The sequence below is a fragment of the Nicotiana attenuata genome, unplaced genomic scaffold (assembly GCF_001879085.1).
Source record: "Nicotiana attenuata strain UT unplaced genomic scaffold, NIATTr2, whole genome shotgun sequence".
In the NCBI taxonomy this organism is placed as follows: domain Eukaryota; kingdom Viridiplantae; phylum Streptophyta; class Magnoliopsida; order Solanales; family Solanaceae; genus Nicotiana; species Nicotiana attenuata.
Genome location: NW_017675168.1, coordinates 21,977 through 36,874, shown reverse-complemented (window position 1 = coordinate 36,874; position 14,898 = coordinate 21,977). Strand labels below are relative to the sequence as shown.

Sequence of the window (14,898 nt, the reverse complement as noted above, 5' to 3'; positions counted from 1 at the left end):
CGGGCAGAGAGTTTGGGGAGTTTGGCTTATTTACCAGCAGCAGAGAGGCCCATGGCAATGGATGTTCAGGCCTTAGCCATCTAGTTCGTGAGGTTGGACCTTTCGGAGCCCAATCGGGTTCTAGCTTGCGTGGTCACTCGGTCTTCCTTGTTTGATCGTATCCGGGAGCGTCAGTTTGATGACCCTCATTTGATTGTCCTCAAGGACAAAGTGTTGCATGGCGATGCTCGAGATGTGACTATAGGTGATGACGGGGTATTGAGGATGCAGGGTCGAGTTTGTGTACCCAATGTTGATGGGCTTCGGGAGTTGATTCTGGATGAGGCCCATAGTTCGCTGTATTCCATTCATCCGGGTGCCGCGAAGATGTATCAGGATTTGAGGCAGCACTACTGGTGGAAGCGGATGAAAAAAGATATAGTTGGATTTGTAGCTCGGTGCCTTAATTGTCAGCAGGTGAAGTGTGAGCACCAGAGGCCGGGTGGGTTGCTTCTGTAGATAGAGATTCCGGAGCGGATCACCATGGACTTTGTATCTGGGCTCCCGCGGACTTTGAGGAAGTTCGATGCCATTTGGATTATTGTGGATGGGCTGACCAAGTCCGCGCATTTCATCCATGTGAGTACTACTATTCTTCGGAGCGATTGGCGGAAATTTATATCCGGGAGATTGTCCGTCTGCATGGTATTCCCGTTTCCATCATTTCAAACAGAGGTACTCATTTTGCATCGCGATTCTGGAGAGACGTACAGCATGAGCTGGGTACTCGGGGGGAGCTGAGCACAACATTTCACCCTCAGATGGACGGACAGTCCGAGCGCACTATTCAGATTCTTGAGGATATGCTCTGTGCGTGTGTGATTGAGTTTGGAGGGTCTTAGAATCAGTTCTTTCTATTGGCGGAGTTTCCCTGCAACAACAGCTATCAGTCAAGCATTCAGATGGCACCGTATAAGGCTTTATATGGTAGGCAGTGTAGATCTCCGGTGGGTTGGTTTGAGCCGGTGAGGCCAGATTATTGGGCACAGACTTGGTGCAGGATGCCTTGGAGAAGGTTAAGTTGATTCAGGATAGACTCCTTACAGCCCAGTCCAGACAGAAGAGTTATGCGGACCGGAAGGTTCGTGATGTTTCCTAGATGGTTGGAGAGCGGGTCCTGCTTCGGGTTTCGCCTATGAAGGGCGTTATGAGATTTGGGAAGAAGGGGAGCTGAGTCCGAGGTTTATTGGCCCTTTTAAGATTTTGAGGTGTGTTGGGGAGGTTGCTTACGAGCTTGCCTTACCTCCCAGCCTGGCAGGATTTCATCCGGTATTTGATGTCTCGATGCTCCAGAGGTATCATGGTGATCCGTCGCATGTGTTGGATTTTAGTTCAGTCCAGTTGGATAAGGATCTATCTTATGTTGAGGAGCCAGTGGTAATATTTGACAGGCAGGTTAAGAGGTTGAGGTCAAAGAACATTGCATTAGTGAAGGTTTAGTGGCGGGGTCAGTCGGTCGAGGAGGCGAGCTGGGAAACCGAGCAGGATATGCGCAACCGTTACCCTCATCTTTTCACTACTGCAGGTATGTCTCTATGCTCGATCGAGGAAGAACGAATGTTTAAGTGTAGGAGGATGTAATGACCCGGCCAGTCGTTTTTAGAATTTACGCCCCAATCCCCTATTAACTGCTTTCCACGTATTTATTTCTACTATTTTGATTTGCCAGAATGTTCGGTTTTGAGTTTCGGAGAGTCTTGGGACACTTAGTCCCTAAATGAGAGCTTAAGTGTTGGAAATTTGACCGTAGTCTGAACAGTGTGAAGACGACCTCGGAATAGAATTCTGATGGTTTCGTTAGCTCCGTTAGGTGATTTCGGGCTTAGGGGCATGATCGGAATGAGTTTTGGAGGTCCGGAGTAGATTTAGGCTTGAATTGGCGAAATTGGATTTTTGGCGATTTCCGGTTGGTAGGTGAGATTTTGATATAGGGGCCGCAATGGAATTCCGAGAGTTGCAGTAGTTCCGTTGCGTCATTTGGGATGTGTGTGCAAAATTTTAAGTCATTCGGATGTGGTTTGGTTGGGTTTTTGATCAAAAGCGTAATTTAGAAGATTTTGGAGTTCTTAGGCTTGAATCCGATGCGAATTTGGGGTTTTGATGTTGTTTTGAGCGTTCCGAATGTTGGAACAAGTTTGAATGAGGTTATGGGATATGTTGGTATGTTTGGTTGTGGTCCCCGGGGCCTCGGGTGAGTTTTGGGTGGTCAATCGGACCATTTCATGATGTTTGGAGTTGCAGAAAATTGCAGACAGTGCTGCAGACAAATGACCTTCGCGTTCGCGAGTGGGTCCTTGCATTCGCGAAGGGTCATCTGATGAAGCTGGGTTTTAAGCCTTCGCACTCACGAGGAAGGCTACGTGTTCGCGAAGGGCTGGGCGTTTGGTCATCGCGTTCGTCTGAGGTGGACCGCGTTCGCGTAGAGGAAAAGTGGTCAGCTGGGTTTGAGGTATTTTATTCATCGCGTTCGCGAGAGGGGGAATGCGATCGCGAAGGGTGGTCAGAGTAAAGCATCGCGTTCGCGATTGGAAGGTCGCGATCGCGAAAGAGAAAATTTGGTCAGAGTTATTTTGTGCTTCGCGAACGCGAGGCTTTGACCGCGTTCGCAAAGAAGGATTTCAGGCCTAGGCAGAAGGTTTAAATAGTCGTCTTGTCCGCCATTTTGGGGTTTATTTCATCCATTGTTGGTCGTTTTTGGAGCTTTTTGAAGAGGATTGAAGAGGGATTCAAGGGGAATCACTTGGAGATAACATTTTTGACTTCATAACTCGTTTTTATGTGATTAAAGACCTAATTAGTGGTGGGAAATTTGGGAAAATGGGTAATTAGGGCTTGAGATTAAGAGACCTTAAAAGGGGCATTTGAGTGGTCAATTGAACTCCGATTTCAGTGTTTTTGTTATGTATAGACTCGTGAGAGTATGAGGATTCTAAAAATGTAAATTTCGTCCGCTTTCGAGACGTGGTCCTGAGGGGCGTTTTGGCCATTTTATCTAATTTCGCGTATTAGCTTAGAATTTCTTTGTAGAATCAGTTACTTGAAGTGTTATTTACATTATGAAATTGAATTGGATAGATTTGGGCCATTTGGAGTCGAGTACTCGTGGCAAGAACGTGGTCTCGGGTTGATTTGGAGCCGGTTCGAGGTGTGCCTAACCTTATGTGGGGGACCTTCCCCTTAGGATTTGGTATTATTGTTAATTGAAATGCCTTGTACGTGAGGTGGCGAGTGCGTACTTGTGCTAATTGTTGAAAATCCGGTTTTTGCTAAGTAACTAAGATTGTGTTTTCGTCTCCTGTATTTACTACTTGCAGTTTAAGCTTGTTGTTAGCTTAGGGAAGCATGTCGAAGTGACTTAATTGCCTTATTTACTCAAACTATTTTACCTGAATTCTGTGCGGCATGCTAGATTAGTAATACCTGTTTGCCTTGATATGAAGTTGACAGTTTCTGATTATTCTTCGTGTTGCTGCTGTGTATTTACATTGGGACTACGGATGTGCGGTAGATCTCCCCCCCCCCCCCCCCCCGTCTGTTTATTTGGGACTACGGATGTGGGATTCCGGTAGATCCCCCTGCACAGTTATATGGAACTACGGGACTGGACCCGGTAGATTTCCCCAGTACTGGGTATTTACTTTGGGACTACGGATCGGGATTCCAGTAGCTCCCTGCGCACTGACAGTTGGACTACGGGATGGGATCCCGGGAGATCCTGCGAATATATATATATATATATATATATATATGATGGACTACGGGACGGTATCCCAGGAGATCCACTGGATAGTTGTAAATGGGACTACAGGACAGTATTCTGGAAGATCCCCGGTTGTCACCTCTGTGTCGAGCTGTATTTCCTTTCCGTGATTATCTTGTCTCTGTTCTAGTTATTTTTGTTCTTTCTATTCTGGGTTACTTATTTCTATTGCACTCAATTATACTGTCTTATTCTACACTGTCATACATTATATTTTATTTAACCTCAGTAGGGCCCTGACCTTCCTCGTCACTACCCGACCGAGGTTAGGCTTGGCACTTACTGAGTACCGCTGTGGTGTACTCATGCCCTTCTTGCGCATGTTTTTCATGTGCAGATCCAAGTACCTATACTCAGACTTACCATCCTTGAGGCAGGGCGATCTTTCAGAGACTTCGAGGTATATCTGCCGCGTCCGCAGACCGAAGAGTCTCTCTCTATTCTCTCTTGTAGTTACAGCCCTTCTGTATTTACTTTGTTTTAGACATTCTGGAGTTAGAGCACTATGTAGTATTCTTAGCTTGTGATTCATGGATTTCTGGGTTTTGGGAGAGTTTTATTGGTTTTGAGAGTAACATTGTGTATGTCGAGCGGCACTTTTACACGCAATTTCATTACACTATTTCTGTTTTACTTGTTTTCTTCCGCAAATTGGTTATTTTTTTTTCTTTTCTTCGCATTTTTTTGGCTTATAGGTGCCGTCATGATGGTTCACGGAGTGCGAACCGGGGTCTTGACAAATGTACAACTATAAGTGGGAAAACACTATATCAATAGACCATCTTTCATAAAATATGAATACATATGGGCCGTCAAGGCCTCTGACATACGGTACAAAATGAACCTCTGTCTACAAAGCCTCTACGATTATTCGACATCAAATGGAATAGGGTACCGGCCTACCCATAACTCTATAGCAAAATTCCGACACGATGACTAGTAAACTTGGTTGCACTCCGAATGAAGTGGAGTCTTACTGATCCTTCGCTGAATGCCAATCTCGTCTACTATGAGGGCTCGTCAAACTAATTGTCTATACTTGCAGGCATAAATGCAGCGTCCCCAACAAAAGGATGTCAGTACGAATAATATACTGAGCATGTAAGGCAGAACTGAAACATAACAATAAGTCGACATTAATTAAAGACATATAAGGATCAATCTGGATCTCTGAAGTGCCACCGTATATGCATCCTTATTATACTTATAAATATAATGCTTCTCTTTGAGACTCTTATCCATATCGTATGATGCATGACTGCCCAACTAATCAGTGGTAACTGCCCGACCGGCCATAGCACGGTGGTAAATATATGACTGCCCAACCGGTGGTAAATAATGATACATAACTGCCCAACCAGTGGTAACTGCCCGACCGGCCGTAGCCCGATGGTAAATGCATGTCTGCTCAACCGGCCGTAGCACGGTGGTAAATATGCAACTGCCCAACCGGCCAAAGCTCGGTGGTAAATGCATGACTTCCCGACCGGCCGTAGCTCGGTGGTAAATGCATATGCATAAAGATGCATGTATTACTATATTATAAACATTAACGTCCTTATGAAATACCTCAATAGGGAACTAGATACATACTTAGACATGCTTGAATATCACTTTACGGGAATGAATAACATAGTCATTCTTAACTGCTAAGAGTAGAACCACTTATGGAATATCATTACGTTTACGTATTATTTCTTGAAACATTCCAAAAGAAAGAAGGAATAGCCTTAACATACCTGGACCAATTCTCTTGGCAATCCCTCTAGCACACGTCTTTTGCGAAGAACACGTAATACCGGATCAAAGTAGGGAAAAATCCTTATGATATTCTTGAGAAATATTGTACCGTACTCCCTTAGAATCGAAATTTCTTGTTGTGATAACATTAGGTACACTTTGTATGAAATCTTTGAATCAATTTCGTTGCTATTGCAACATGGCTTGCTATGAACCCTCTTTGTACTTCTTTTTTTCTCTTCTACAATGGTTTCTATAGGTATACCAAGTAAGTTTGTAACATTTTCCTTGTTATTTTGCACTTCAACTCCTTGTTCACATAAATCCTTCAACAACCACAACCACACAAAAGGAAGATTGTTCCAAAATAATTATCTCTTAAATACCTAATACCTTAGTTTAGATGAGAAAAACACACAATTCTTGCATCAAAGACCACGGCATGTTGGACTTCTCTTTGATACTCTAATGTTTTGTCCATGACCAAGAACCTAACCACAATAACAATAACAAGATGTAGCCTAAAAACATGTAAGCCCAATACATCGTAATTAATCCAAACAATGCATGCAGGGGCGGATTTATATGGACTCAAGCGGTGTCACGGGACACCGCTTCGTCGAATTTTTTTACTATTTATATATAAAAATAATAAGTAAAACAGAAATACAAGATAAATCATTAAAAGTGACACCACTTGCATCAAAACAGCTCAATAGTCTAGTGGTTGACAACTTCAGGTTTGGTATGAGAGGTCTTGTGTTCGAACTCACTTAGCTTCACAAAATATTTTTTGACTGTTACGGACCTATTGCTAGAAATAGTGACACCGCTTATGAAAAATCCTGGGTACACCACTGAATGCATGGGTATACTGCAACTACGATGCAAATATTATACAAACATCTGAAACCTTGCTTTCTTATTCTATAACACTTGAAGATAAGTTAGAGATAGATCAAGTATTCTTACGTGTAAACAAGGTAGTCTTTTGTCTAATGACTCATTTTGTGTATTTTGCCACTTTGGCTTAGTTTATGCCATGTGGCAACCCCCAAAAGACACTTATCCACTTAATACCATAATTATCTCCATAATTAATTAATTATCCATATAATTAAGAATTATCTCAAATTACTTAAAATATCACTCACTTTTAGTACACATTATATAACTTATTATCATGGTCATGTGGTACCATACAAAATAAATACATACACTATTAGTTCATTAAAATATCCATATATATATATATATATATATATATATATATATATATATATGTTCTCAACTTATAATTTTCCTAATCTCATATAAAGAGTACAAATTTTCGTACTCTTAATTCTTATAATGGTAAAAAAATAACCTTCTTTTCTTGTGACAAAATAATTTCTATCTTTATAATAAAGAAAATCTCATAAATATTCTTATATTATGAGTATAATTTACCATATCCGAAAATAGTAATATTAATAACTATATAAAATCATACTTTTCAAACTTTTTATAAAAAAGCCCCATTCAAAATACCATATCAAACGTATATAACAGTGTCAATGCTGTTAAAATTACAGGATGTAACAGAATCTCCTCTAAAAAGCTTCACTAATTGGAATACGAGGGGGTTCCTCCAATGAAGAAAAACAAAAGCCTACTAAAGAGATCACTCAAAACAAAAGTGTCTTGCTGAATGATACCAAAGATGAACTGGGAAGGTCTGAAAAGAAAAATGAAGATGCTCCTACAAGCCAATCTCATAAGATGAGTAAAGGACAAGACATTGAAAATAGTGGAAAATTGAAAAGACTCAAGGTAGTGAAGAGGATAACAATACAGCCACTCTCAAAGAGGCAGAAAAACTACATGAATTAAAAAATCAGCATCAGATACAGCAAAAGAATAAGGAAAAAAAAGAGTGGAAAAAAGAAATAAAAAAAGATGCCTAAAAAGAAAAACAAGGTAATGTTTAAGGCTATCTCAGAAAGCACAAAGAGAAACAAAAGGAGGAAGGAATAGAGGCAGTGACAAATAAGGATGGGCAGAGTGCCCAAGTTTCAATCACAAAAAAGGATGATCACAGAGAAGAAATAGAGGCAGTGAATAAGAGACAAGAAAAGGGAGGGTCAATAGAAGAAATACATGTCAGTAACACAATGGAATTACAGAGAGAGAATGATATCCATTCTGAGGATACCAACAACAAGCGACATCAGCAAGAAGGGGATTATATGGTTGTTAGAATGGATAGTTCTCCTAGTCTACCTTCACATATCAAGAACCAGGAAGGAATTGAAATTTTTGTGGAACTGGTGGGTGACAACAATTCAAAACAGATAGGTAATCCCAATTCAGAGGCAAGTGGTGAATACTGGAAAAACGCTACTGAAAACGGTGACTTTCAGAACAAGATCACAAGGAATAGGGATACTACTTAGAATGACATTCAGAACTCTACTGAAGAACTTGTAGAGGAAAACTGCAANCAAATTCAGCAGAATCAATGACCACAATTAGACCCTAATGACCCTGACTACATACAAACTCAAGGAAGTCTGGATGAAGTTTCATCTAGAGGAAGAAGCAGAATCAAGAAAAAAAGGAAAAGTAGCAGACCTAAGTCCATATCCAGATCCAAAAAAAAGTGGAAAGGGACATAGACATAGTGCTCCACCCCCATCTATTCCATGATCAGTGCAATCTTTTGGAATATTAGGGGTATAAGGGCTCAGAAATCATACTTTAGACTCAAAAACCTTGTCAACATTAATAAAGTGACTTTTGTTGCTATATATGAGCCATTTATGAATATAAACAAGATTGAAGGTTACAAAAGATACCTGGGATTCTAACACTGTATGACTAACTCCAATGGCCAAATGTGGTGCTTCTGGAAAGGCCTTGATCACTCCATTTTTATTGCCAACACTGATCAACAACTTATCTTAAATATGAAAGATACCTGCAATGAGATTGGTACTTTTGTGACAGCTATTTATGCTAAGTGTACTCCAGTGGAAAGAGAAGACCTTTGTGATAGTATTGGAAACATTCACAATCAGATTAATGGTCCTTGGTGTATGGGAGGAGACTTTAATGTTATCATGGATCCGGATGAAAAGTTGGGTCGATTGCCACATAGAATGCCAAAAAGTATGGAGTTTATCAATTGTATGGAGGCTTGTGGACTAAGTGATATTAGCTTTATAGTTCCTAAGTACACTTCGTGCAACTATTGGAGGCCAAGCAGGAGAATATGGAAGAGGTTAGATAGAATTCTTATCAATTATGATTAGGCTCAGAAGTATCAAAGCAATTGTGTTAAGCATCTATCCAGGTCTAGGTCTGATCATAGATCACTTTTTCTTAAATGTCAAAACTTGGACCAGAATCACATGAAATACTTCAAATTTATGAACTTCTGGGTAAATCAACCTGACTTTCTAGAGATCATACAATCATCTTGGAATGAAAAAGTGAGGGGCAATACTATGTGGAGACTAAAAACAAAAATAAAAAGGCTTAGCAAGGTTCTAAGTAGATGGTCCAAACATCAAATATGTGATATCCAAGAACAGGTACAGGAATAGGAAGCTAAAATCAAAATTTTAGTGGAATTGGACATTACGAACAACACTGAACAGGGAAGAGAGGACAAAAACAAGGGTTATGCAGAATATACCATATGGCTCAATATACAGGATTCTATGCTGAAACAGAAAACAAAGAGCTTCAGTGGTTTAAAGATAGTGATAAAAAAACCAAGTATTTTCATAGTATTTTGAGAACTAGAAGGAGGATACTACACATACAAAGGATCAGAAATCATAGAGGCAGATGGGTGCAAGGATATGATAAGGTGGCAAAGGTTGCTGTCAAATATTACAGGAAACACTTCAACTTGAATCTCACTAAAGGAGACAACAATATCCTCAAGTGCATACCTCAAATCGTTACTGCACATGACAATACCCTGTTGACCAAGAAGCCTGATGAGGAAGAAATCAAACAAGCAGTATTCAGTATGGGCAAGGATAGCTCCCCACGACCTGACGGATACAATGGTATGTTCTTTCAAACCTGCTGAAATATTATAAAAATTGATATTACTACAACAACAACAATAACGACCCAGCGAAATCTCACTAGTGGGGTCTGGGGAGGGTGTGTACGCAGACCTTACCCCTACCCCGAAGGAGCAGAGAGGCTGTTTCCGAAAGACCCTCAGCTCAAGAGGACAAAAAGATGTGTGTAGAATTTGGTTAATGATTTACCAGAAAAGAATTCTTTAACAAAATCAGTAATATCAATATAAAAATTGATATTACTGGTTTTGTTAAAGAATTCTTCTCTGGTAAATCTTTAACCAAATTCTACACACATACTTGTCTAGCTTTAATTCCAAAGTTGATTCTCCCACTAGCTTTGCAGATCTAAGACCAATTAGCCTTAGTAACTATACTAACAAGATCATTTCTAAGATTTTGGCTAATAGATTGAATCCTCTTTTAAGGGGTTTAATCTCTCAAAATCAAAGTGGTTTTATTTCTGTAAGATCTATCACTGATAATGTAATGCTCACTCGGAAAATAGTTCATGGGATTTCTAATCTTAATAATGGAGGAAATGTTGTTCTTAAACTTGACATGGCCAAAGCTTATGATAGAGTATCATGGCCCTTCCTTAATAAGATGTTATGTAGGTTTGGCTTTAATAATGATTGGTGTAATTTGATACGGAGAAGTTTTTCTAATGTGTGGTACTTTATAATTGTGAATGGAACAAGACATGGATTCTTTACTTCTTCTCATGGTCTTAAGCAAGGCGATCCCATATCCCCATCCCTATTCATCATTACTACTGAGGTTTTATCTAGATCCCTGAATAGTTTGCTTTAGAACAATGATTTTACTCCTTTCTCAATGCATAGAAATGGACCTGAGATTACTCATTTGGCATTTGCTGATGACATTGTGATTTTTAGTAGTGGAAATACTAAGTCCATAAAATTGATTATGAAATAAATTAGGAACTATGAATGTGTTTCCAGGCAGCAAGTTAACTTGGATAAGAGCTTTTTCCTCACAGATCCCAAAACATGTGCATATAGGATCAATAGAATTAGAGCTAAAACTCACTTCCTAGATAAAAGCTTTTCTTTTAACTACCTTGGTTGTCCTATTAACATTGGTAGAAAAAGATCTCTTATTTTGATAGCATGAGTGTCGTGGTTATTAAAAGGTTGAATGCGTGGCAAGGTAATATGCTTTCCTGTGGTGGTAGACAAGTTTTGATTAAATATGTTATTAATTCTCTGCCTATTTATAATTTATCTGACATTAATCCTCCCAAAGGAACTTTGAAGCTTATTCAAAATCATATTGTTAATTTCTTTTGGGGAACTTGTAATGGTAAAAACAAGTACCATTGGACTTCTTGTGAAAAGCTTTGTTATCCAAAGAATGAAGCTAGAATTGGTATTCGAACATTGAATGATATCTCTAATACTCTTACCATCAAAATATGGTGGCATTTTAGAGTAAGTAATTCTATGTGGGCTGGCTTACTCAAGGCAAAATACTGTTCTAGAGTTCATCCTGTTGGTAAGAAATGGTGCAGTGGCAACTCTCAAGCGTGGAAATACCTTCTCTGGGCCAGAGATAAGTGTGAAAAGCAGATTACTTGGAAGATTAATGGTGGGAACTGTAGCTTTTGGTGGGACAACTGAACTGAATTGGGACCGTTGGCACACATTTGTTCAAGCTACATGAACACTAGCAATGCAAAAAAGAAGGTAAATGATTTCATGACTACTAACAGGTTGGATGCACAGAAACTTTACAATACTCTTCCTAGCCAAGTTGCGCTACACATTATGTCAATAGAGTTGGGCCAGGAAGACAAGAATGATTATGCTATATGAATTGCTACTGAGGATAGTCACCTTACAAATGCATCTGCTTGGAATATGATCGGGGATCACAGAGCAATCAATAAGATACGGCAAAAATCCATCCCCTTCAAACAATCTTTCATGTGCTGGAGAATCTTTTTTGGCAGAATCCCTATTAGAAATAGTATTACAAGGTTGGATTCTCAAGACACAGCAGTGTGTAGATGTTGTCAAACTCATGTTAGGGAGACCTTGCAACATGTCTTTCTGGAGGGTAGAGCATCCGAGTATGTATGGAAAGCTATGGGCAACCCATTGGGAATCACTTATCAACACTTATCAATCAGAGTTCTCTTAATAAGTGGTGGAATATAAAAGCTAGAAACAATGTACACAAACTGGTATTGCAAGCTCTTCCTGTCATTATATGTTGGGAGATTTGGAAATCTTGGGCTGCATGTAAGTATGGGGACAAAAACAGTTTCTATTTGTACAGAATGGTAACGCAATGTGTTTGGAATATCAAAGTTGTTCTTAAGGACGCTTTTCCTATGATTGACACCAATGGTACATGGGGTAATTTATTGCACATTAGTGGAGAAACTCAAACCTGCTGTAGTATGTACTCCTATTCACTGGCCAAACCAGCTCTTGGTTGGATTAAAATTAACACTGATGGTTGTTTTATCAACTAGCAGGAAAGCTGATCGGGGGAATTGTTAGAGATAGCAGTGGAGATTTCATCTTTGCATTTTCGGTTCCGATCCAAGCCAATAGAAGCTCACAACCTGTGGCAACAACAGTGAGATTTGGGGTAAAATGGTGCATTCAACGGGGCTACTCTAATATTCATGTAGAGACTGATTCTCTTATTGTCACTAACATCCTCATCAAGCAGAACACCAACAATTTAAAGTTGCAACACATTATCAATGATACTACTGCATTGCTTGGCAACACTGTAAATTGTATCTCTCATTACCTTAGAGAAGCAAACCAAGTTGCGGATCTGTTGGCAAAATTGGCTTCTATAAGTGGAAACAGGACCTCATATCACTCTCAAGACCATCTTACTAGAGAGGTAAAGGGGTTGATTTAACTTGACAAATGGCAGTTTCCTTCCTTTAGGAGGAGATATGGAAAATATAATTTTTTGTTAGTTAAGTTAGAAGTATGATGGAAAGGCTTTTTTGTATCGGCTATGTGTTTCCTTGTTTGCTTGGCAAATTTTAGTAGACCGGAGGCAAGATTCCATGTCCCCCTGTCATTGTAAATTTTTAATATACATGGTAGGTGTTCAAGCCTAACCCCCTACACCCTAGGCCCACAACCGAAGGTGATGGCTTAATTTATAAAAAAAAAAAAAAAAAAAAAGTCATCAATTCGGTTCGTCTGGAAAACAGTGTACATTAGTTGTGGTTACATTTTTAATTAATACTGCTTCCCTTTGGACTTGTTACTATCTTTGCAGATGTATCGGACAGTGAAGACAACTGATAGAGCAGCAGATGCAGCTTATTCAGGTTAATTATTCATCGCTAGCTTAGCATATGATTAAGTAAATTACCTTTTTAGGCAAATTTTCTAGAAAACATTTGTGTTTATACGTGCTAAATTTATCCTTTCTTTTCTGTCAAGAAGCAAATCTTAATTATGGCAGTGCATATATACTTGGTTTTTCGGTTCTTTTATTTTTTTTTAATTTTCTGAACATATTTTAGGCCAATCGGAGGTAATCAATAATGGGTCGCCTGGAGACTCATCAGAGGATCTGATGCTTGAAACTCAAAATTCAAGAAAATCTGAATTACCAGTTCAACAAGGTAGAGGAAATATGAATCAAGAAGATAAAGATTTTCAGGGTCTTTGGACTAGCTCTTCAAGGTAAACATCTATATGCTAGTGCTCAATAAATACTTAATTATTTTACTAGGTACTTATTTTTAATCATGCTACAAAAGTAAAACTCAGTTGTTCTGTAGAACACAAGGGTCGCTAACACGTGCTAAGCTGAACTTGAAGGAGAAAGATGGTATCAGTATAATATGAAACAGAAGAAACATATTGTTTCACTTTTTTAGGGGGATTGAACATTTCAGTTTACTATCAGAGAATTAAAGAAGTGATTGTTGGGGGAAAAAAGGTACTAGTAGTAAAGAAAAAGGAGAAAAGACAAAAAGACCTTCCAAGAATTTGAAAACATAAGAAAGAAATGCATAAAACAAGTGTAAAATCGACGAAGAAACCAGGCATATCTACTTCCTAAGGATTTTGTGGGGCTCATAAAACTACGAGAAATAGGACCCCAGAACTAGGAAACTTAGTGTCAAAGCTAAACCATAGCTTGTAAGAAAGTGATGGCCCCATATTTAGAAAAAATTGATGCAAACAGCAAAGGAGCGGCCCGTTTGTTTTGTTGAGAAGGATTTAAATTATATACTCCATCCGTTCCAGTTTATATGACCTGTTTTCTTTTTGGTCTGTTCTAAAAAGAATGATAGTCAGTTATCGACCTATTTGCACATGGGTGAGTGCAACTTTTACAAGAGTGAACAAATTAAAGAAAGAAAAGCAGAGAAAAAGATATATAGGAAAGCTATAAAAAAAAAAAAAAAAGAGACGAAAAGGATGGATTTCTTTTATCTCAGTCTACTTTTCTACTTCTGCATGCATGGCGTCCATTGATAGAAAAAAAAAATATTCACTTCAACGGCAACGGTCTTTGTAGCAGGGAAAGCTGGCACCTGCATGGAGACTACTTAGATAACTTTCAATTTCTTGATGAGGTAGTTGTTTACCTCGAAAATATGAGTAACAATTAAACTTGTTTGCGGTTTAAAAGATACGCGATTCAGTTCAATACTAATTAATAACGAAGAAATCAAAGGTATAAACTAGAGAAGAAAATTGAATCAAACCAGTGTTTAAGCAAATAAAGACCTCGAACTAGATGGTCTCGAGGTAGGTCAGCAAGAACAGTAAAATAAAGACAATAAAGCTAAGAGACAATTCTGATGAATAATGAGCAAGAAAGTAAGAGAGTATACCCTTTTGCCAATGATTGATGATTGTTACAAATGATTGGGGTCCCCTTTACATAGTAGGGGAATCCTAGATAAGGTATATTTCTATTTACAGTAAAGAATCTTATTGGGACAGCTGTCTAACCGCATAGTACGGATTCGTACTAACTCGTACAAATCTATTCCGGAATTTACGCCATGATCTTGGGGACGTGGCGGGAATCTTGCTCTTTTTGTTACAAACCCAAAATGGCATCATCTCGGGGTTGGCCATACTCGGCTTCAGTGCTCATCGTGTACTTCGATCTTCGAGCCTTATTTTCTGCCCTCGGGCTCGACCCTGGCCCATATTGAGTCTATTCCTCGATGTAAGCCCTCGAGTCCACAAAATCGGGAACACATGATTTTACCGTATACAGTACTATATTATTTTTGGAATAAAAATT

The 14,898-nt window shown here is 39.1% G+C and overlaps 1 pseudogene; it reads left to right on the top strand.

Annotated features, from left to right (window-relative positions):
- LOC109219763 overlaps positions 1–14,898 on the top strand; it is a 43,609-nt pseudogene that overhangs the window by 19,490 nt on the left and 9,221 nt on the right.